This window comes from Pristis pectinata, chromosome 9 (genome assembly GCF_009764475.1).
Source record: "Pristis pectinata isolate sPriPec2 chromosome 9, sPriPec2.1.pri, whole genome shotgun sequence".
In the NCBI taxonomy this organism is placed as follows: domain Eukaryota; kingdom Metazoa; phylum Chordata; class Chondrichthyes; order Rhinopristiformes; family Pristidae; genus Pristis; species Pristis pectinata.
In genome coordinates this window covers 46,360,836-46,385,927 of record NC_067413.1, presented here as the reverse complement: position 1 = coordinate 46,385,927, position 25,092 = coordinate 46,360,836, and positions in this window count along the sequence as shown.

Below are 25,092 nucleotides of genomic sequence, written 5' to 3'. Positions count from 1 at the left end.
TTTAAATTGTCTTTAGTGGGTGGGTGAAGGGTAGAATCTGGGTCAGTTGATGAGAATTTGGGGAGAATGGAAAATGGGATGAATGTAGGATGAGTGTAAATGGATGGTTGATGGTTACTGTGGACTCGGTGGGCCAAAGGGACTGTTTCCGTGTCGTATCTCTTTATGACTCTAGAACTGTATGACTATTTTCCTTGAATCATTGCAGTTCTGGTGGTCTAAGTTCTCCTCCAGGGTTCTTTAATAGGAAATTTCAGGATAATGTAAGATAAGATATTTTTATTAGTCACATGTACATTGAAACACACAGTGAAGTGCATCTTTTGTGTAGAGTTTTCTGGACGCAGCCCGCAAGTGTCGCCATGCTTCCCGCACCAACATAGCATGCCCACAACTTCCTAACCCATACATCTTTGGAATGTGGGAGGAAACCGGAGCACCCGAAGGAAACCCACGCGGACACAGGGAGAACGTACAAACTCCTTACAGATAACGGTGGAAATTGAACCTGGGTCACTGGCACTGTAATAGCGTTATGCTAACTGCTACACTACCGTGCTTTGACTCCCCTGTGATGAATAAATGATGAGTCATCAGAGAATAAATGTTCAAGTCAGAATGTTATCTGATTTGGTAGGAAGCTTGCAGGCAGGGGCATATCCATCTGCATGTGTCTGTTTTCCAGCAGAAGTCACAGGGTTGCAAGGTCAATCAGTGCAGCCTTGGTGAGCTGCTGCAGTACAGATCCAAATGCAGTGTTCCATAATTCAATTATTTTTTGATGATTATCATTTTACTGGTCTATTAGCTTGTGATCATGGTTAAACACTTTCTCAGCAATGGCTGCCAAAAACAACTTGGATGAATTTGACTTTGGATTGTGGTGTAAAATTGATGGAAATGAATATCTGGAAAGAAGATTAGTGGACAGCTGAAACATACCTGTTCATTTTATAACACAACCCAAAGTCAAAATTATCCTGCTTTTTTTTATTTTGGAGCCCAGAAGAAAAGGACAGAGTCACAACTATTAGATGTGCTATAGAAAGTATCCTGGCCAGCCTGGTTTGGCAACCGCTCTGATCTGGACTGAAGGAACCTGCAGAGAGTGGTAAACATGGCCCAGTCCATCAGAGGCTTGTCACTTCCTTCATCTTTGTTGTGCGTCACTTCAGGAAGGTAAGAGTATCGTCAATGATTCCTGCCACTCTGGCCATTCCCTTTTCTCTCCTCTACCATCTGGATGAAGATGCAGGAGCTTGAGAGCCCTGATGTCCAGACTTTGCAATAGCTTATTCCCCACTTCTATCAGACTTCTGAACAAATCAGCTCTTTCACACCCCCTTCTCAGTGGTGCTGTCATGTTCCTGTACTCCTAACTTTACCTCTCGATTATTCCGTCATTGTCATTTTAAGTTTTCTTTTTGTACTACTTCAGTTTGCACTACTACCTTTGCACCATTGTGCTGTTTTGCACTCATCATTGTATTTATTGTTGTATTTATTATTACCATGTGTACTGTTTACTCAGTGAGCTTCACGCAAGCAAGGGATTTCATTACACCCTGGTGTATATGACAATAAACTAGTCTGAATCTGAATCTATCATCCTCCTTCCACCAAAAGCAAGTCAATCTAATATGGAAGAGCATTTGCATTTTGCATGATCCCAGACGGTGATGTACACACAGATTCATTTATCAGCTGACTGGAAAAAAAATCAACAATATTTAATTTGTTTTTTGTTCTACAATATTTGACATTGACACATTTATATTCAAAAATGGATACAAAGTCTTGTGTTCCTGTAGCTCCTTGACCTGAAGATATTATATGATAGCACATGGTATTAACCTTCTTTAAAAAAAAACAGCATTTTAACAGTATTTCGTTCTCCTAAAGGCTGCATGTATTCGATTTCTTTTGTGTGAGATCTACATAGACACAAAAAAAATATTGTTTTAATGGTAATCCAGGTCTTTATTTTTCTGAAGTTGAGATAAATGAATAACTTCTCTTTAAATAAACTCTCTCAATTCTGCTATTGGAAAATATGTGGGCAAATTTTATTCCACCTCTAAGAGAAGTATGGGATTCCATAATTCCACTCCACGCATGCAGAGCTGAGTGTATTTCAGACTGTACAATGTAGAGCACATTTGCAGTACTAACCTTCTTACTATTGTACAGTGCAAGGGTTGACATCCCTAAGGATTACATTTATTTTCTTCTATACATTGGTTACCATTTATGAATTGTTTATTGAAATATGTGATATTTATGAACTACACTATCAAATAAAACCATAATCATATGTTCATGGAAAAGAAATCAGAGGCCAGCTTTGGAAAACAAGAGAAATTTTGTAGGACTGAATAACATTACAACAGTACTCAGGGCTGAAGCCATGGAAAATTTTGAACATAAGGATGAGAATTTTAAACTTCATTGTTTCCACCTCTCTTTTTGTCACTCAACACCTGGAAAGAAGTCTTCCAGTTGTCAGGATGGAGAGTACTACCTAATCACTGTTGCAGTGGTTTAAAGGGCTACAGAATACTTATAATGGGGAAGGCACCTCCATGATTCCTGAATAAAGAACGACTTGTCACATGGAGCAACATCAAAACTGAAAATCCAGGCAGATGTGGATCTGCTGTTGAATTATCTACTTCTTTGTTTGTGGACAAGGATGCAAATAGCAAAAGAGGGCATAAAAGCACTGAAGAAGAATTTAATTACTATAAGACATTGTAATCATTGGGCATCACAGTGCAGAGGTCTTTGGAAAACATTCTTATAGTTTTTCCACACTTAGCAACACTCACTCATACACTTTGGATCACAGTAAACCTTCCAACCAGCTTGGCTTCACCTTTAAGTGAGCAAGCCTTAAAGTGAAAGCATTATGATAGGTGCCTCTGAAATGGGTCTCACTTGTATGACCCTGTATTCATGCTCACATAACAATTATACATAGCTCAAGTCAAGTTCTTTGTTGTTCACTGTAATATGTGATCTGGCATGTTTTACAGCTAAAAGCAGGGACCTAGAGAAATCATGTAAGAAGGTCGAATTTTAGTGACTTCTCATTCCAGGAAGATTAATGATGGTGCTTGCTTTGCTCAATAAAGCACAATGGCTGGCTCAATACTTCTGTCAACCTCAGATTGACTGATGTTATAAATGTTCTTTGTAGCAGTCTGAAGGGTCATACATTGTACAGTGCCGTAGGCTTTCCTGGATACCAGACCTGTGATGAAGATTGTCTGCTGGTAAGGATGCAGAAAATATCACAATTGCATCAGTGTCTCTATGGTGAGCTTTAACCTAGAAAGAAAGTTCCTTCAGTCAGTTATAGTAGTTCTCCGTGCTTTCTTAACAGAGGGGAAAGAATAAGAGAAGGTGAGGGACACTGTATCTGACGTACACAGAACCATCTGGTCTCACTTCATACGTACCTCATCCACATTTACCTCCAATAACTCAGCAACAGGGGACCACTGAAAAATATACACATCCTTGATTTTGTGTCTAGTATTCAGTGTTGGAATAATTAACTTTTAAGGCAATATTAGAATATGACTGGTCTTTAATATTTGTGTTAGCACAGTCATGACAATGAGGGAATCAAACTGGATTTAAAACAGAAAATGCTGTTAAAACTCAACAAGTGGGGCCGGGACTGTGGAAAGAGAAACGGTCAACATCTTGGGTCTGCGACAGAGTGGATTCATGCATTAACTACTTGGCTCATTGGCTTCACAACGAGAACAGAAATTCAACCATTGTACCATGTTGCAATACTAAGGGGGAAATTCAGTTTGAGTGGAACTGCATCACAGCGATCAGCCACTATTCCCCTGCCTGATAGATCAAATTATGCAGAACCATGTTTCAAGCAAGATGTGTACTAGGTGGAAATTGCAATACTGTTCATTTTACATGTTGTCCAAGCACATAAATAGTGTTAGGAGTCTATATAATCCACATCTCACATCAAGTGCCAAGCCCATCTGCTGTTTCAAGAAACATCTGCCCGTTCATCTAATGCTTGTGGAGAAATAACAATGGAAGAGCAAAGATCACAAGCAACTGAATCAGAATCAGAATCAGACTTATTATCACTGACATATGATGTGAAATTTGTTGTTTTGCAACAACAGTACAGTACAAAGACATAAAATCTATAAATTACAAAAATAAATAAATAGTGCAAAAAAAGGAATAATGAGGTAGTGTTCATGGGTTCAGAAATCTGATGGTGGAGCGAAAGAAGCTGTTTGGGTTTTGAGTTTGGGTTTTCAAGCTCCTGTACCTCCTCCCTAATGGTAGTAACAAGAAGAGGGCATGTCCTGGATGGTGAGGGTCCTTAATGATGGATGCCGCCTTCTTGAAGCACCACTTGTTGAAGATGTTGTCCATAGTCACACGACCCTGCCAGATCCTGAGGCTACCTGAGTAGTGTGATTTCTCTCAGTCTAAAGAAAAACAGTAAACTTAAAGAGTCATCAGAGGCTGATTAAGATGATTCTCTAATCAAGTGCCCTGAGCACAAAATGATACAAATTAATATCCAGTCTACGATGTTGTGAATCACACTGCCTCTGTTCATGCTTTTCTCCTGATCTGTAATACAGTAAACTCTCCCTGTAGTGATTACTTAACTATATCAGGACACCAATTTGCCTTTTATTTTTATTTGACATAGGACCGCTCTTTGCAACTATATTCTCATTTTCATTTATCCACCTTTGGCTTCTTGACATTATAAGAAGAAATATCTTGCATCTTTAGTGCCATTCTACTTAAATTGTGTTCCAAATTCCATTCCAGTTCATGACATCCAACTGACAAGCAGCAATCCAATCGTTCAAATCAAAACTTAATTTTGTAAGTTGGACAAAAGTCCTCTAGTCTTAATAGCATATTTATGCCCCAATAGAGATCTATCATTTCAGCAGTTTCCTACATTCTGTCTTGATTGAGATGATGTGTATTAGTTGTGACTTAGTTGATGGCATCCTACCTTTGAGTTGAACAAGCATGGGTTCAAGTCTTGCTCTGGAGACCTGAATGTAAATATCTAAGCCAAGAATCTAGAGAGGGGGTTGCACTGAGGTACCATCAATTTGGCTGAGGTGTTAAGCAGAAGTATTGTCAGGACTCTATGGGAGATGTAATAGATAATCATGCTATTTTTAGGAGCATGTTCGGCTTTATCCCTAACTTGCTGGACAATATCTATCCCTTGCTCAACATTATTAAGCATAGATTTGTCATGAGTGTCTTGTGCAAAACATGCAAAGCAGACTTGACTGCTTGTTGTACTCTGGTTTTGAAATCTGGCCTTTTTGGCTTTAATGTGTCTGATTTTAAATCATTCCACTAATGGAAAGTGTTCTTTCAGCTGCCAGGGCACTGGGCTTTGCAATTTCCTCCTTCAATCTCTCTGCTTCTCTTCTTCATTTTCTTCCTTTAAGCTGCTTCTTAAAAACTACCTCTTTAAACAGGCTTTTGATTATTTCTTTACATGGTTCAGTGGCAAACTATTAAATAACATTCCTGTGAAACGCTGAGACATTTCACTACATTAAAGTAGTTATGTATCCAGTTGTTGTTACATGAACATGAAAGAAGAGTTTTGAAGCATTACAGTTGCATCAGAAATAGTTTGCTTTTATCTAATCAGTCACAAGGCACAAGCCACTCCTACTAGGAAATATCCAAAGAAAACTCCATTCATAAGTTCCTTTCTAATACCTAAAAGCAGGCATGGTGGTGGCCTAGTAAATAAATCACCAAATAAACCAAAGATCTCTGGTGATAATACAAAGCCCTGAGTTTAAATCCCACCTTGGCAGCAAATGACTCAAAATACACATACTTTCAATCAGTTCAGTACGAAACATAAGCACAAAGCAGACACATAATCCAATTATACCCTGTTACCTTTGGAGGTTTTTTGATCTATACAACAAAATGTCCTAGATTGTTGGACCTTAAGCATAATCTTAAGTTTCTTCAAAGTTATTGCCCACTAGCAATCAGCCTATATTAGTAGGGAGTTCTCCAGCCTCATGTACTGGTTTATGAAATGGTCTTGCACTCTGTGTGCAATGTCCAATTGCTTTTGTCATTACTTTGTCCATATCATCTAGGGAGAAGATGTGAAGGGCCAGATGTGTTATGAGAGAGGTAGTATCTTCAGCCTGCTCCAATAATGCTCCCATAGCTGGAATGTCCTTTGAATGTCCTAAGCAGTGTTGATAACCTTGTTAGTGGTTGATCCCTCAGTAAATTGCAACAGGGAAAGACAGTCTTTTGCAGATTGGAACCCATGTCATCCATAGCAACAACCTATGCACTCATAATGGATTCACTGACTGGTTTGTGAATTCCTCTCATTCAGAATATAAATCCCAGGTGTCTCAAGAATTTATGTGTTCTTGCTGGACAGAAATTTTATTAAATAACATTGTATCACTGCACATATACATTGTAGACCCTTTACAGTCACCGACAAAACCTATTCTCTCACTTAGATTCTATACATTATCAAGGTAACCTTCTTTGATCCATATTGTTTTATTTTTATACAATCTCACTTTCCATTTGCTTTTCTGACAGCAGATGTTGGTTTGATGCCTTCAGAAGCTTATCTGTTATGGTTCCCTAATCTTTTCCCTGTCAGCATTTTGTGTCAGTGTTTTTTCCATTAATCTTATAATCCTCCCATTTGTTTCATTGTTGTAATATCCAGTGTGTCATTGTGTTGTGATAGATGAGTGCATGGGTATGGCCAAGTGAATTGCTAATGAGTATGGAGAAGAAGAAGCAAATGATGCTCATGTCTTGATCTTAGTATGGATGATCCGGTTTCATCATTTCCCATCCCTCTGTTGACACCGGGATCAGTGTTCTTCAGTGTGGCTGAAGGATTTAAATTCTATGAAGGAACCCACTTAAACAATGCCACTCCCTCATGTTACATGAATTGTTGAAATATTCAAAATGCTCAGAACAAATGTATGGCTATGCACAAGCCCACGTTAAATTCCAATTTTGTATGAGTCAGTTTCTAAGTAATTGGAAGTGAGTTTTTGGACAGAGCTTTCTAATTTGCATGTGAAACTGTAGTTGGATATTTCAGCAGCAGGCCCCAAAGCAACGTGAATGACTAGGCAACTATTTGAAAAAAACTTGAAAAAACCTCAGCAGGACAGGAAATATCTGTGGAGAGAGAAACAACATTAAAATTTCAGGTTAATGACCTTTCCATTCAGGTTATTTACCTGAAAAGTTACTCAGTTTCTCTCCGCACAAGTGCCACTTGACCTGCTGTGAAGTTCCAGCACTTCCAGTTATATTACAGATTTCCAGAATCTGCAGTGTCCTGGTTTTGGTTTATGTACTGAGGCAAATGTTTTCTAGCTGAATTCCTGGTCACTAGTGTTCACTGTAAGCTCCAAGGAGCACAGTCCTATGCTGTTGGCAATCGTTGTCTCACCTGGAAACACATACTCAAATGGTGTTCCATAAAGTCACACACTAAAGGCTAGTTTGCGAAATTATTGAATGCAAGGGTCAGTATCGTCACAGTTTGGAAATTGACTTCAAGGCAGGAAGCAGAACAAATTGATAAATGATTGTTTTTCAGAGTGGAGGATGGTGTTCTTCAAGAGTCAGTGCTGGGACCCCCACTTTAATTGATACATGTTCATTACTTAGACCTGGGCATGCTGGGTAGAACTTCAATGTTTTCAGGTAATTCAAAGCTTGGGAGTTTGGTAAATAGTGAACAGTTTGGTACAGACTGGAAGGAGATACTGATAGGCTGACTGAATAAGAAGACAAGTGGAAGATTTAATTTAGAAAACTGTGAATTAATATACTTTGCCAGAAGGAATGAAAGATAATAAAGATACATGGCATGGTTCTAAAGGGTGTGCATATATCTATAAATCCTCATGATGAATAAGTGGTTAATAAAACTTCAGACATCTCTAGATTCATTTATGGAGGCATAGATTGTAGAAGGGGGGCAGTTGTGATGAATCTAGTTATGATAAAACAATGGTTGGGCCACAATATAGGAATATTGCATCCAATTCTAGTCACCTAACTCTAGGATGCATAGGAAGGCCCTAGAGAGGGTTGAGTAAAAAGTACTTACAGGGATAAGAGACTTCAGCTACAAGATAAGCTGGACTGGTTCTTGAAGCAAACAAGATTGAGAGGAGATTTGCTAGAGGTGAACAAGTTCATGACTGTTTTAGATAGGGTGAACAGAGTGAAAATGTTCCCATTTGTAGGTCACTCGAGGTCAAAGAAAACAGATTTAAAATGTGGGGCAAAATTTACAGAATGTGTATGAGAGGAAAGCCTTTTTTTGCAAAGAGTAATTATGATGGCAGTGGAAACCAAATCGCTGAGGACTTTCAAAAAAGAATTGGATAGATATTTGAGAGAGAATTATTTGCAAAGTTTTGAGAAAACTGCAGGGGAGTGGGATTGATGGGATTGACCTACTTGGAGCCAGCATAGACACAATGTACCAAATTCCCTCCTTCTGTGCTTCAGCGTTTCTGTAATTCTATTCTATATCACATCCTTGGAGAACACTGCGATTTGTGGCAGCAGGTACCAATGTATTTAGGGAAAGAAATCTCAGCCGGTTTCTCCTTTGCAAGTACTTTTCTGACTGTTTGCTAGTCCTAGCTCTACTTTATAAGCATAAAGGAATGAAACCATGGATTTTTCTGATGAGGGGACCATGGAACCACAAAGAGAAAAATGAAACTTCTTCCATAGTCATCTCCAAAGTTACGTCTGAAAATAGAAATGCTCCTCACACTCATCCAGTTGTGCTTTTATTAAGCTGAGCAAAAAATGAAAAAGTCAAAGTCAAGTTAAAGTCAAGTTTATCGTAATAAGCACAAGTACATGTATGCACTGGTGCAGTGAAAAACTTACCTACAGGAGCATCACAGGCACATAGCATCAGACAAGCATTCACAAGAAAAACATAAATTAAACATAAACTATAGACAACTTTTACAAGAAAGAACACAATTAGAACAAAAAAATACAGTCCATTTTAGTGCAAAGTGATCAAAGTGGTCATAGTGTTGCTAAACTGTAGTGATTAGGGTTGTGCTGGTTGGCTCAAGAACCAAATGGTTGAAGGGAAGTAGCTGACCTTTAACCTGCTGGTGCGAGACTTCAGGCTTCAGTACCTCCTGCCCGATGATAGCTGCAAGAAAATGGCATGGCCCGGATGATGGGGGAATCTTTGATGATGGATGTTGCCTTTTTGAGGCAGCACCTCTTGTAGATACTACCGATGGTAGGGAGGGATGTGCCTGTTTAAGCATCAGCTTTCTCCTTTAAGTGATGCATCTGTAAGCTACTCCACTTTAATACTTCACAGAATGCTTGTGACACCATAGTTTATGGTCATCCTAATATTCCAAAAGTGCACTCTCCTTATGGTTTTGTTGAATGAGATTGCCACTCAGTGGTGTCTGTTGGTAAATTACAGGCAGTTCTTGAGTCCTGGTTACAGATACATTAGGAATCAGATTAAAATGGCTCCAAAGCATTTCTTATTCACTAGTGAGGCATGGTAATTTTCATTTCATTCTCTCTAAAACCTGCCAATAGTCTTACTGGGGGGTTAATCACAGCTAAAGAGGTCTTTATGTTTCATTGAGAAAGGGGGTTAAATCTGTGCCTTGCTGTGTGAGTATGCCCAAGCTGTAATCAGTACTGACGTGAATAACAATTTAAAGTTGATAATCAGAACAGCTCACAGGAAGTTATATTATATTACATCATATAACTTCTACCACATAAAAATCTATCAGTATTCTTTTTCACTGATGTCAGAACTCTTTCCTAAATTAATCACTTGCAATAGTTTATCCTACCAGCAAGCCTAGAAGAAAGGAGGAGCAGCCGCAGAAGTAGCAGTGACCATTTTATAAGGCAAAGTCCAGGTAAGAGAATGAGTTTTTCCTAAACTACCAGCTGTATATAGAAGGAAGGCAAGCTCTAACAGAGGCAGTCATTTTGGAGAGGCTGTCTCAAGGTCAAAGTGCTGCTGTTGAGGTCGGCGTGCAGGCTTTGTTGAGCATCGGGCTTCAGTGACTAGGACAAGTAAGGTTTTATTTTTCTCTGTCTCACTGTCTCTGGAGCCTGCATCTGCAGGAAGTGTGTCCAGATGTGGCTCCTGGCAGACTGCCTAGCTCCTGGCAGACCACTGAGAGCATTTGGAGCTGCAGATGGATTCACCGTGGAACTTCCAAGACAAGAAAATATAGTCGACAGAACATTTAGTGACCTGGTCACTCCACAGGAAGAGAGGACATGGATGGCCTTCAGGGAGGGTAGTCAGAACAGGCAGGTAGTGCAGGAGTCTCCTGTGGGACTCCCATCTAACAAATATACTGTGGTGGATACTGTTTGGGGCTTGGCCTTTCAGGGGAGAACAGCAGCAGCAGCCCAGTTGGGTGTTGAAGCACAGAAGAGGTTGGGGAACAGGAGTGGGAGAGTGTTAGTTGTAGGGGTCCTATTGTAAGGGGGGGGCAAATAGGCCTTTCTGTGGCCACAAGCAAGATTCCAGGATGGTATGTGCCTCCCTGGTGCCAGGGTCAAAGATGTCTTGGAGCAGCTGCAGGACTTTCTGAAAGAGGAGGGTGAACAGCCAGAGGTCGTAGTACATGTAGATACCAATTGCAAAGGTAGGAGAAAAGATGAGGTCCCACAACGTGAGTTTAGGGAGCAAGGTAGCCGTTTAAAGAGCAAAACCTCGAAAGTTGTAATCTCTGGATTGCTTTTAGTGCCACAAGCTAGTAAGTATGGGAATGGAAGGATAGGTCAGATACATGCGTGGTCGAAGGGATGGTGCAGGAGGATGGGCTTTAGGTTCCTGGACTATTGGGACTGTTTCTGTGGAAGTTGAGACCTGTACAAGTGGGACGGGTTGCACCTTAACTGGAGTGGGACCTGCTGAGAGGTTTGCTTGCACTTTTGGGGAAGGTTTAAACTGAGATGGCAGGGGAAGGGGGCTCAGAGTAGTTGTTTAATTGGAGAGGTACAATCACCCGGAGGAGAAATAGTCAGTAAGTCTAGTAGGCAGAACAAGTGAGTAGGTGCACATCAAGGAAATTCAAAGCTAAATTTAATGCACAGGGTATGACTAGTAAAGAAGATCAATTCAAAGCTTTAATTAACAGGGGAGTCACAATATTGTGGCTGTCACTGAGACATAGGGTATGACGTTTTTAGGCAAGAAAGAGTGAGGAGTAAAAGGAGGAGGAGGTATTGCATTGATAGTCAAAGGTTGCATTACTTCAGTATTGAGGGAGGATATCCCAGAAGGCTGCTCAAACAAGGCCATATGGGTAGAGATTAGAAACAAAAAGTGTGTTGTCACTTTGCCAAGGGTGTATTACAAGCTTCCCAACAGTCAACAAGACACAGAGGAAGAGATGTGTAGACAGATATCAGAGAGATGCATTAAGAACAGGGTTATCATAATGACCGATTTCAATATCCCAAATATTAACTGGGATTACCTTAGTGTTGAAGATTCAGAAGGATTGGAATTTTGAGGAGTCCAGGAGAGGGTTAGTTATAGCTAGAAGTAACCCCTGCCTGAGCAAGGACCTGGACCCGCTGCAGTTTGCCTATTGCTACAACAGGTCTACATCAGATGCAATCTCACTGGCTCTCCATTCTGCTTTGGAGGACTATACAACAGCAAAACATACATCAGTCTGCTGTTTATCGACAACAGCTTGGCATTCAACACCATCATCCCCTCAGTATTACTCAACAAGTTTCAAAACCTGGGCCTCTGTACCTCCCTCTGCAACTGGATCCTCAACTTCCTTATTGGGAGACCGGTAATAACATCTCCTCTTTGGTGACAACCAACACAAGCGCACCTCAAGGATGTGTGCTTTGCCCACTGCTCTACTCTCTCTACACACATGACTGTGCGGCACAGCTCAAACGCTATCTATAAATTCACCAATGATACTACTGTAGAATCTCAGGCAGCGATGAGGAGGCGTACAGGAGTGAAATAAATTGACTGGTTGAGTGGTGTCGCAACAACAACCTCGCACTCAACGTCAGCAAGACCAAGGAATTGATTGTGGACTTCAGGAAGGGGAAGCCAGGAGAACACACACCAGTCCTCATTGAGGGGTCAGCGGTGGAAAGGGTGAGCAGCTTCAATTTCCAGGGTGTCAAAGTCTCAGAGGACCCATCCTGGGCCAAACACATTGATGCCATCATGAAGAAGGCACACCAGTGGCTCTGCTTCATTAGGAGTTTGACAAGATTTGGTTTGTCACCAAAGACTCTTGTAAATTTCTATAAGTGTACAGTGGAGAGCATTCTGACTGGTTGCATCACAGCCTCGTATGGAGGCTCCAATGCACAGCATCACAAGAGGCTGCAGAGGGTTGTAGACTCAGCCAGCTCCATCACAGGCACAGCCCTCCCCACCATTGAGGACATCTTCAAGAGGTGGTGCCCCAAGAAGGCGGCATACATCACTAAGGACCCTCACCATCCAAGACATGCCCTCTTCACACTACTACCATGGGAGAGGAGGTACAGGACACTGAAAACCCATACTCAATGATTTAGGAACAGCTTCTTCCCCTCCGCCACCAGATTTCTGAACGGTCCATGAACCCATGAACACTACTTTGTTATTCCTTTTTTGGCACTATTTATTTATTTTGTAATTTCTAGTAATTTTATGTCTTTGCACTGTACTGCTGCCACAAAACAACGAATTTCATAATATATAAATCAGTGATAATAAACCGGATTCCAATTCTGATTCTGAGGTAGAGGAATAGATGCCTATGACTCATGGTGTCCTACAAGGATCAGTGCTGCGACCATTCATGTTTGCAATATACGTGAGTGTGAATGTGGGAGGCATGATCAGCAAGTTTGCAGAACACATGAAGGTTGGTGGAGTTATTGATAGTGGGGATGGTAGTCTTAGGCTGCAGAGAGATATTGAGGTGTTGGTGAAAAATGGCAGAGGGAGTTTAATTCAGACAAGTGTGAGGTGATGCATTTGGGAGTACTAATGAGGCTAGGACATACACTATGAATGATCAGGTCTTAGGGAATATTGAGGAACAGAAGGACCTTGGAGTACAAGATCGTAGATCCTGGAAGATGGCAATACAGATAGATACTGTGGTTCGGATGGCATATGGGATACTGGCCTTCATTAGTTGGGGAATTGAATACAGAAGTAGGGAGTTTATGCTCCAGAGAAACAAAGGACTGCAGATGCTGAAATCTAGATGAAAAACACGATGATGCTGGAGGAACTCAGCAGGCCAGTCAGCATCCGTGGAGAAAAGCAGGCTGTCAACGTTTTGGTTCAGGACCCTTCTTCAGGACTCAACTTTATAAGATTTTGGTCAGACCTTAGTTGGAATACTACATGCAATTCTGGTCACCATCCTATAGGAAGGATATGATAATGCTGGAGAGGGTGCAGATGGGATTCACCAGGATGTTGCTTGGGATGAAATGTTTCAATTATGAGAGACCAGAGGAGCTGAGTATGTTCTCCCTGGAGCAGCAGGGATTAAAAATTATCATGATTAAGGTTTATGAAATGATAACGGGTGTGGATAGGGTGGACTGTAGGAAACTTCTCCCGTTATCAGAGGTAGATAAAATGAGAGGACATAGATTTAGGGTAAGGGGAAAGAGATTTAGAGGGGATATGACAGGGCCTTCTTCACCCAGAGAGTGGTAAGTATCTGGAATACACTGTCTGAGAGAGTGGTTGAAGCTGGGTTGCTGACAGCACTTAAGAAGTGTCTGGATAAGCACTTAAACCATCTAAGCATTGGAAGCTATGGACCAAGTGCTAGGAGATGAGATTAATACAGAATGATGCCCACTGGTCAGCTTGGACAAGTTGAGCCAAATGGCCTGTATCCATGCTGTACGATTCTATGATACTATGACTCTGATAGGTTTACTGCACTAGGCATTTCCAACACTGCTACCTCCCGCGACTCTGTTAATGCAAATGATCAGTTAAAAGAATATTTACTCAGACACCAATTAATTCTTCATACATTCACTTGTGTTTACTGAAGAAGAACAATTGGCTAAAGGGAGTTTTTCCCCTTATGATTAAAGAGATTTCAACAACAATAAGAAGTAGTTATATAAATACAGAGATTCAATGGAGCATTAAGGGATTTATCAGTTATAACTTCAAGCCTTTGGCTGACTGCTACCCATAGAGATGTTAACATTGAAGAGCACAAGCAAAAACCCTGTGCTAAATGAATAAAAGGAGAGGAGAAAAGGTTATATACTTTTTTATAATTTTTTAAAGCAACCTTGAAGTACATTTTTCTGCTTGGAACTGGAACTCTTTATTGCAGTGCTTCTTCACTTCCTGAAGTGAATTATTAATGCAAGAAAAATATTGCAAAGTATCAAAACGACATTTGTTAATAGCAGAGAAGAAGAGATTGGTCGTGCTTTGCATGGGCTACTGAACTTTCGAAAACGTGTTTATACATAAATGATTGATGAGAGATGGAACCAAAATATATACGTGGAAAGGTCAAATCAGTAATACATTACAGCATCATGAAAGCATCAGCACAAGCATATACTAATTGGTTGTTGCTTTCATTTCTTCTGATATTAATACTAATTGGTTGTCATTCTCAGTTCTTCTCATAAACTTGTCATGCAAAAGTCTTGGAGAGTCATGCTCACAAAATGATCTTACAGACGATGTGTCAGGCTCCTCCATTATGGTCCCTGCCTACACCCTGTCCCATCAGCAGGGTAGACCGTCAACCATCTCTAGAGGTGGTTCCCCAGTCGTATACAGGTGCAAGGGAAATAGCCATGCGAGTCCTCAACAATGACCACAGACACCATGAAGTTTCATTGCATCGGGTCAAACAAGGGCAGGAAAACTTTCTCCAGAGTAAGCTCTACTGTGTTCCCTCCGCTGATGAATCAAAGCTTCTACATGTTGATCAATATTTCGATAAAGCCCTGAGAGATGCAAGGTCATAGAAATACTTTGGCTGAGGGACTACAATGTCCATCACCGAGGGTAGCTTGGAGGTCCATTATTGACTGACCTGGCTGAGTCCTGAAAAGCATAGTCACAATATTAGCTGTGTGGCAGGTAATGAGATATAAATCTACAACCTCATCCTCACCAACCCACCTGTTGAAGATACATTGCATAATCATTTTGGAGACAAGGTCTCCATTTATCATGCTATGTGGCTTTACCATTGTGCTAGGTGATTTACAAACAGAATAGATCTGGAAACTCAAACAGAACATCGATCGGGTGTTGCGGACCAATAGCAGTCGGAGAAATGTACCCTATTAGAACTTGTAATCTAACATGGTCCAGCATTCCTCTCACTTTATCATTACTATGAAGCCAAGCGATAAACCACGGTTCAGTGAGAGATGCAGAAAGGCATGCCCAAAAATGTTGAGGTGCCAGCATGGTGAAGTTGATACACAAGACTGTGTGCATGATAAACAGCAACATTAACGATCAGGATACAGAGCTAAAAGATTCTAGAAATGGTTAGGCCGCATCTGGAATATTGCATTCAGTTCTGGTCTGCTGATTAAAGGAAGGATGTGGAAGCTTTGGAGAGGGTGCAGAAGAGGTTTACTAGGATGCTGTCTGGATTAGAGGGCATGTGCTATAAGGAGAGGTTGGACAAACTTAGTTTGTTTTCTCTGGGGCAGCAGAGGCTGAGGGAAGACTTGATAGAAGTTTATAAGATTATGAGAGGCATAGATAGGCCAGTATCTTTTTTCCCAGGATCGAAATGTCGAATACTAGAGGGCATGCATTTGAGGTGAGGGGGGGGGGGGGGGGGGGGGGTAAGTTCAAAGAAGATATGAGGGGCAGGTTTTGTACACAGTTGTGGGTTCCTGGAATATGCTGCCAAGGGTGGTAGTGGAGGTAAATACAACAGAGGCATTAGATAGGCACATGAATTTGCAGAGAATGGAGGGATATGGACATTGTGTAGGCAGAAGGGATTAGTTTAGTTAGGCGTCTAACTACTAGGTTAATTAGATCAGCACAACATTGTGGGCCAAAGGACCTGTTCTTAAGCTGTACTGCTCTCTTTTAACAGATCAGATCAAAACTCTGCAGTCCTATAAATGGCAAATGAAACTTAAAGCAGAGAAGTGTAAGATAATGCATTTGTGGAGGTGCAAAAAGGTACGAGAACATAGAAAAATGAGACGATGTTGAGTGGTGTGAAGGAAGGGAGGGCCTTTGGGGTGCAAACCCACAGATCTTTAAAGGCAGCAGGACAAGTCAATAAAGTGGTGAACAGGATATAGAGGAAGTGTTCGCTTATTAGTCATGGCATGGACCAGAGAGGTTATGTTGGCACTATATACAACATTAGTTAGATCAAAGCTTAAGTTCAGACCACCACATTACAGGAAAGGTGCAATTATGCTGGAGAGGTTCCGCACAACATTTACAAAGATGTTGCCAGGAGTAGGAAACTGCATCAATGAGGAAAGACTGTCCATTTCCTGACCTGCTGAGTTCCTCCACCGTTTTGTGTGTTGCTCCAGATTCTAGCATCTGGAACAGAGGAGGCTGAAGGGAGATAAAGTTATGAAGGGTGTAGATAAATAAATAGGAAGAAACTATTTCCCTTGTCCAAGGGCTCAAAAACCATGGATCAAAGATTGAAAGTAATTGATAAAAGGTTTAGAGAACACATGAAGAAAAAGTATTTCACCCAGAGGGGTCTGAAACTCACTGACTGAAAGGGTTGTACAGACCAAAACCTCAATTGCATCTAAACAGTACCTGCATATGTATTTGAAGAGCTATAACCTGCAAGGCTACAGACATAGTGCTGGAAACTAGAATTAGGTTTGCAGCTCAGTTTTGACCAGCACATAAACAATGGATCAAATGGTCTCCTTCTCTGTGTAATAAATTCTCATTAATTCAATGATTTAATCTGAAGTCAATGGGCACCAGTAGGAAAATATTTCAATGGTTGAAGTCATAACTCACACAAAGGAAGAACATCATTGCAGGAGTTCCTCAGAGCAACATCATAACCACAAACACCTTCAGCTATCTCATTGTGATCTTCCTTCCATCATAAGGTCTGGAATGGAGCAGATCATTGATAACTCCACAATGACTTGTAAAATCATTATAAGTGGAATTGTAAAACTCCACTTGTAAAATAAAACCATCCAACTGGTATGTAAAAAAAACCTAGGCAAAATTTGGACATGGGTATGTGAGAGGCAAATGATCACTTCCAACATAAGAGTGTCCTAACCCTTATCCTTGACATTAATGGCATTACCATCACTAAGTTTCCCATCACCAACAACCTGGGAGTCATCATTGACGAGAAATTCAACTGGACCAACCATGAAAGTACTATGACTTTAAGAGCACATCAAAGTATGGGTATCCTGAGGCAATTGTCTTCCTTCTTGATGCTCCAAAACCTTCTACAACCTTCTACCATCAACAAAGAGCAAGTCAGGAGTCTGATTAAATTTTCCCCACTTTCCTGGAGGGGTACAGCTCCATCAACATTCAAAAACTGGAGCACCATCCAGGACAAAGCAGCCTACATGACTGATACCATATCCACAATCCTAAACATTCATTCCCACCACCACTGGTGTAGTGGCTGTATTGTGTATAATTTACAAAACACAACACAGTTACTGGCAAAGTCTACTGTATAACACCACCCAAACCTGCAACGTCAACCACAAAGATGAACAAGGGCAGCAGGTACAGAAGGAATCTATCAAGTGCAGTTCTCTAAGTCATCCACCATCCTGACTTAGAAACACATTGCTATTCTTTCATCTCTGCTGGACCTAAATCCCAGAAATTCCTGACATGGATGGACTGCAGCAATACAGCTGGTCATCACCAACCACCTACTCAAGGGCAATTAGGGGTGGAGAATAAATGTTGGCATTGCCAGTGACACCCACACCCTGAATAATCAAAACCAAAACAATACCCCCTCTCCACACTGCAGACAAATAGAGTGATATAGGTGGTGTTTGTTGCACTTTGGCTGACAAACCTTCCCATATTAAATAATGCTACATAGTCAGAGGTTCTTCAGTACTGGAGAAGTAACACAAATGTAGTGCGTGCCTGTTAAACTTTTGGTATACACAAGCCTTTGGGATTATGATCCCTAAATAAGAACATAAGACATAAGAAAATAGGAACAGGAGTTGGCCACTCGGCCCCTCAAGACTGTCCTACCATTAGATATGATCAGGGCTTATTTACCCTGGTTCTCATTTCCTCTTCTGTGCTACTTTTCCATAGCTCTCAATTCCCTGATCTTCCAAAATTTGTCCATACTTCCTATTTATATACCCACAATGATCTAGCCTCTCTAACCAAAATTCCAGAGATTCACACTCTGTGAGAAGTTCCCAAGCACTTCAACTTTTAATGACTGTCTCCTAATCTTGTAATTATATCCCTTTTTCAAGACTGTCCAACTAGTGGAAAGGTCCACCTTGTTATGCCCCCTAAGGAAATATTTTAATAAGATCACCCCAAATTCTCCTAAACACCAATTGATCGAATTTCTTTAGATGTTCATGATAGGACTACTCTCTTACCTCAGGATTTATCTGTGTGAATCTCTTTTGTACTGTCTCCAATACCAGTATATCATTTCTTAAATAAGGGAACCAAAACTGTGCACAGCATTCCAGATGTGGCCTCACCGATGTCCTGTAGAACCATAGCAATAATTTTTATTTCAAAACTCCAATCCTCTTGCAATCAATTCCAACATGCATTTACCTTCCTAACCATCTACTGCACCTACTTGCTAACTGCTTGTGATTTATGCACAAGAATACGTAGATTCCTCTGTACTTTGCTCATCTGCAATTTTTCTCCATTTAGATAATAGTCTGCCTTTAGATTCCTCTTGCTAAAGTGCATGACCTCACACTTTCCCACATTAAACTCCATTTGCCAAGTTTTCACCCACAACCTGTCTGTATCCAGTTCCAGATGGCACATTAATTGACAACAATGTAATTGTTACATCACGTGAAATCCTGAAATAAAATTATATTAGATATACAAAGGGATTGGGTACTCATTTCAGTATTAAGCTTTGGGTAGTCTGAAGCTTTGGGTAGTCTTTCCTGATGCCTGCAAATATTTGATGCTACTACTCAATCTGAATACAAAATTTAAATTCCTCTATTTTTGTTCTTCTTAATGAGCACGATTGCACTCATTTATTTTTAAACAGAGAAATTCTTGCTCTTTTACAAATAGCACATTCTTACGGACTAAACCTTTTTTTCTTATTGAATTTAATGTTGCCTTCAAAGTCAATGTATCATCTGCACTGTACTTTCGATTTTCTTTCAAACATCTGAAGCTATAGTTGGATTTAATGTCAAGTGCAACCAAGATTATAGTATTTAATACTTGTCAGAGGCGTTATAATAATGAAATAGTTTCTGTAAATGCTTTCAATGAATTTAATTTTAAAGTTATAATCATCTTCTCTGATGCTCTGGATCATCCAATAAATTCCTTCAGTGGATGCATTAATTATTTCACATGCATTATCAAAAGAAATTCAATTGACTCTTTAATTAGAAATCAGAAGTAATATATGCACAACCTTGTTTTCCATTGTCCATTTAAATGTGGTGGTCATTTCCTTTGTTCATTTTGTACTTTGAAGAGATACGCCTGGACAGGTTTTCTTCCCTCAGCTTTTAGGTTTAAGTGCCATCTAGCAGAGTCTGAGTGAATTGCAAGCTAGAGGAATGAACAAGTTTGCAGCCCGCTTTTGTCATGTTGAAAAACATAAAAGCAAAAAGTTTTCACCAGAAAATTGAGTTTGTGAGCCATAACTAGACTCAAGTTCATATCTAACTGAGGGACAGGTAATTTAACCTCATGGCTGTAGAGGGGAACAAATGAAATGGCATTGGGGCAACTTAAAACTGTTCTAATTGATTTGAAAGTGAACAACAGGTATGTGACCCAGGAGAGCATAATGTTATTACTCTGAACAACAATAATGGGCCATTCTGTAGCGTGTTTGAACTCCTTGCTGCATTCCAATAAATGTAAAGCCTCTTTTGAAAAGGGGTTTAATTAAACAGAAGCCCCTTGCTCAGATGAAACGCCATTCCAGTGTCCAGATTCCTGGGTAAATGCATCACTTGTTAAGTTTTTGTAAAAGATCAGTTTCAATGGGAAAAGAGTTGGACAGGGCTTCCTGCACAATGAGGATGAAATGTTTTTGGGAATTGCACTTGCACTGGAACAGAAAGGTCTGATCAAAATTGGTTCTGGGCCTCACTTAATTTAGACTAGCAAGCAGTGGATGCCTGTTGTGCATCCAGGGAAATACATTGCATTCAGTTTTGCTTTCTTGTTAAACTTGCAACAGCCCCAGATAGGTCTGGGTAAGAAGACTAAAGTGTTTCTTTCCTCTTCCTTTCCTACCATGAAACCATGATGTGGACTAAGCTCCATAGGTCATGATCCCTGAATTGTGCTCTGTTGGCCTTCTCATGAAGAAAGGTAAAGAGTGCACCATTGTCTAATAGAAACATAGAAAACCTACAGCACAATACAGGCCCTTCGGCCCACAAAGTTGTGCTGAACGTGTCCCTACCTTAGAAATTACTAGGTTTACCCATAGCCCTCTATTTTTCTCAGCTCCATGTACCTATCCAAAAGTCTCTTAAAAGACACTATTGTATCCACTTCCACTACCGTTGCCGGCAGCCCATTCCACGCACTCACCAATCTCTGAGTAAAAAACTTACCCCTGACATCTCCTCTGTACCTACTCCCCAGCACCTTAAACCTATATCCTCTTGTGGCAACCATTTCAGCCCTGGGAAAAAGCCTCTGACTATCCACACGATCAATGCCTCTTATCATCTTATACATCTCTATCAGATCACCTCTCATCCTCCGTCGCTCCAAGGAGAAAAGGCCAAGTTCACTCAACCTGTTTTCATAAGGCATGCTCCCCAATCCAGGCAACATTCTTGTAAATCTCTTCTGCACCCTTTCTATGGCTTCCACATCCTTCCTGTAGTGAGGTGACCAGAACTGAGCACAGTATTCCAAGTGGGGTCTGACCAGGGTCCTATATAGCTGCAACATTACCTCTCGGCTCTTAAATTCAATTCCATGATTGATGAAGGACAATACACCTTCTTAACCACAGAGTCAACCTGTGCAGCTGCTTTGAGCATCCTATGGACTCGGACACCAAGATCCCTCTGATCTTCCACATTGCCAAGAGTCTTACCATTAATAATATATTCTGCCATCATATTTGACCTACCAAAATGAACCACTTCACACTTATCTGGGTTGAACTGCATCTGCCACTTCTCAGCCCAGTTTTGCATCCTATCTATGTCCCGCTATAACCTCTGACAGCCCTCCACACTATCCACAACACCTCCAACCTTTGTGTCAGCAGAAAACTTACTAATCCATCCCTCCACTTCCTCATCCAGGTCATTTATAAAAATCACGAAGAGTAAAGGTCCCAGAACAGATCCCTGAGACACACCACTGGTCACCCTGAGTCACCAACCTCCATGCAGAATATGAACCATCAACAACCACTCTTTGTCTTCTGTGGGCAAGCCAGTTCTGGATCCACAAAGAAATGTCCCCTTGGATCCTATGCCTCCTTACTTTCTCAATAAGCCTTGCATGGCGTACCTTATCAAATGCCTTGCTGAAATCCATATACACTACATCTACTGCTCTTCCTTCATCAATGTGTTTAGTCACATCCTCAAAAAATTGAATCAGGCTCATAAGGCAGGACCTGCCCTTGACAAAGCCATGCTTACTATTTCTAATCATTTTATACCTCTCCAAATGTTCTTAAATCCTGCCTCTCAGGATCTTCTCCATCAACTTACTAACCACTGAAGTAAGACTCACTGGTCTATAATTTCCTGGGCTATCTCTACTCCCTTTCTTGAATAAAGGAACAACATCCACAACCATCCAATCCTCTGGAACCTCTCCCGTCCTCATTGATGATGCAAAGAATTTCGCCAGAGGCTCAGCAATCTCCTCCCTTGCCTCCCACAGTAGCTTGGGGTACATCTCATCCGGTCCCGGCAACTTATCCAACTTGATGCTTTCCAAAAGCTCCAGCACATCCTCTTTCTTAATGCTGTATCTACATGCTCAAGCTTTTCAGTCTGCTGCAAGTCATCACTACATGCACCAAGATCCTTTACCATAGTGAATACCGAAGCATTCATTAAATAGCTCCGCTATTTCCTCCGGATCCATACACACTTTCCCACTGTTACACTTGATAGGTCCTATTCTTTCACGTCTTATCCTCTTACTCTTCACAAACTTGTAGAATGCCTTGGGGTTTTCCTTAATCCTGACCGTCAAGGCCTTCTCATGGCCACTTCTGGCTCTCCTAATTTCCTTCTTAAGCTCCTTCCTGTTAGCCTTATAATCTTCCAGATCTCTAACATTACCTAGCTCTCTGAACCTTTTGTAAGCTTCTCTTTTCTTCTTGACTAGATTTATTACAGCTTTTGTACACTACGGTTCCTGTACCCTATCATAACCTCCCTGTCTCATTGGAATGTACCTATGCAGAACTCCACACAAATATCCCCTGAACATTTGCCACATTTCATCCGTACTTTTCTCTGAGAACATCTGTTCCCGATTTAGGCTTCCAGTTTCCTGCCTGAGAGCCTCATAATTCCCCTTATTCCAATTAAACACTTTTCTAACTTGTCTGTTCCTCTATCTCTCCAATGCTATTGTAAAGGAGATAGAATTATGATCACTATCTCCAAAATGCTCTCCCACAGAGAGATCTGACACCTAACCAGGTCATTTCCCAATACCAAATCAAGTACAGTCTCTCCTCTTGTAGGCTTATCTACATATTGTGTCAAGAAACCTTCCTGAACACATCTAACAAACTCCACCCCATCTAAACCCCTTGCTCTAGGGAGATGCCAATCGATATTTGGAAAATTAAAATCTCCCATCACACCATCACAACAACTCTGTTATTATCACGCTTTTCTAGGATCTGTTTCCCTACCTGCTCCTCGATATCCCTGTTACTATTGGGCGACCTATAAAAAACACCCAGTAAAGTTATTGACCTCTTCCTGTTCCTAACCTCCACCCACAGAGACTCCGTAGACAACTCCTCCATGACGCCACCTTTTCTGCAGCCGTGACGCTATCCCTGATCAACGGTGCCACGCCCCCACCTCTTTTGCCTCCCTCCCTGTCCTTTCTGAAACATCTAAAGCCTGTCACTTGAAGTAACCATTCCCATCCCTGAGCCTTCCAAGTCTCCGTAATCGCCACCACATCGTAGCTCCAAGTACTGATCCATACTCTAAGCTCATCCGCTTTGTTCACAATACTCCTTGCGTTAAAATAGACACATCTCAAACCATTGGTCTGAACACATCCCTTCTCTATCACCTGCCTATCTCCCTCTCGCACTGTCTACAAGCTTTCTCTATTTGAGATCCAACCGCCTCTTCCCCAGTCTCTTCATTTCAGTTCCCACCCGCCAACAATTCTAGTTTAAATTCTCCCCAGTAGCCTTAGCAAACCTCCCCGCCAGGATATTGATCCCCCTGGGATTCAAGTGCAACCCGTCCTTTTTGTACAGGTCACACCTGTTCCAAAAGAGGTCCCAATGATCCAGAAATCTGAATCCCTTCCCCCTGCTCCAACCCCTCAGCCATGCATTTATCCTCCACCTCATTCTATTCCTATACTCACTGTCGTGTGGCGCAGGCAGTAATCCCGAGATTACGACCTTTGAGGTCCTGTTCTTCAGCCTTCTGCCTAGCTCACAAAACTCACTTTTCAGGACCTCATCCCTCTTTCTACATATGTCGTTGGTCCCAACATGTACCATGACTTCTGGCTGCTTTCCCTCCCGCTCAAGAATGCTGTGGACCCGATCAGAGACATCCTGAACCCTGGCACTTGGGAGGCAACATACCATCCGGGATTCTCGCTCATGTCCACAGAACCTCCTGTCTGTTCCCCTGACTATTGACTCCCCGATCACTATTGCCCTTCTCTTCTCCTCCCTTTCCTTCTGAGCAGCAGGACCAGTCCCAGTGCTAGAGACATGACTACTGCCACTTGATCCCTGTAGGTCATCCCCCTCAACAGCATCCAAAGTGGAGTACCTGTTTTTGAGGGGAACAGCCTCCGGGGTCCTCTGCTCTATCTGCCTGTTCCCTTTCTCTTTCTCTCCTCTGATAGTCATCCATCTATCTACCTCCTGGACTCCAGAAGTACCTGATCTAAGGGGGGGGTGACTGCCTCCCGATGCACAGCATCTACATAACTGTCTCCTTCCCTGATGCTTCGCAGTGTTTGAAGCTGCAACTCCAGCTCATCACTTCTGAGCTGAAGTTCCTCCAGCCTCAAGCACTTACTGCAGATGTGGTCACCATGCACCACAGCAGGGTCCACTAGCTCCCACATGATGCAGCTGCAGCACATCGCCTTGCCCTCCATCTGAACTATTTTTTTTCTTACCTAGCTGTAGTCTACTTAAAAGGTTATAACAATAACAGTAAACCTTACCCTTATTTACCAGCTACTCACCAGTGTTGTTGCAGGTGGCCTCCGCCTCTCGATGCCGAAGCCTGTTGTGCCAAAGCCAGTCACTCTGACTCTGTCCACTCCGACGATGGCCGCTCCAAAGTGGCCACTCCACTAGGCTTGACCTCCTTTTTATTGGCCCCTCTAAATTCTGCAAGAACAAAAAAGCCCGCGAAAACAAACAAAACACACGAGCTTTTTAAATACTCTGTCCGTACCTATTTGGGACCCGCTGCTCCAATGTCTCCCAGGCCAATCCTGTAAGAGAAAAGCCCGTGAAAACACACAGCTTTTTAAATACTCTGTCTGTACCTGTTCGGGACCCGCTGCTGCAACGTCTCCCG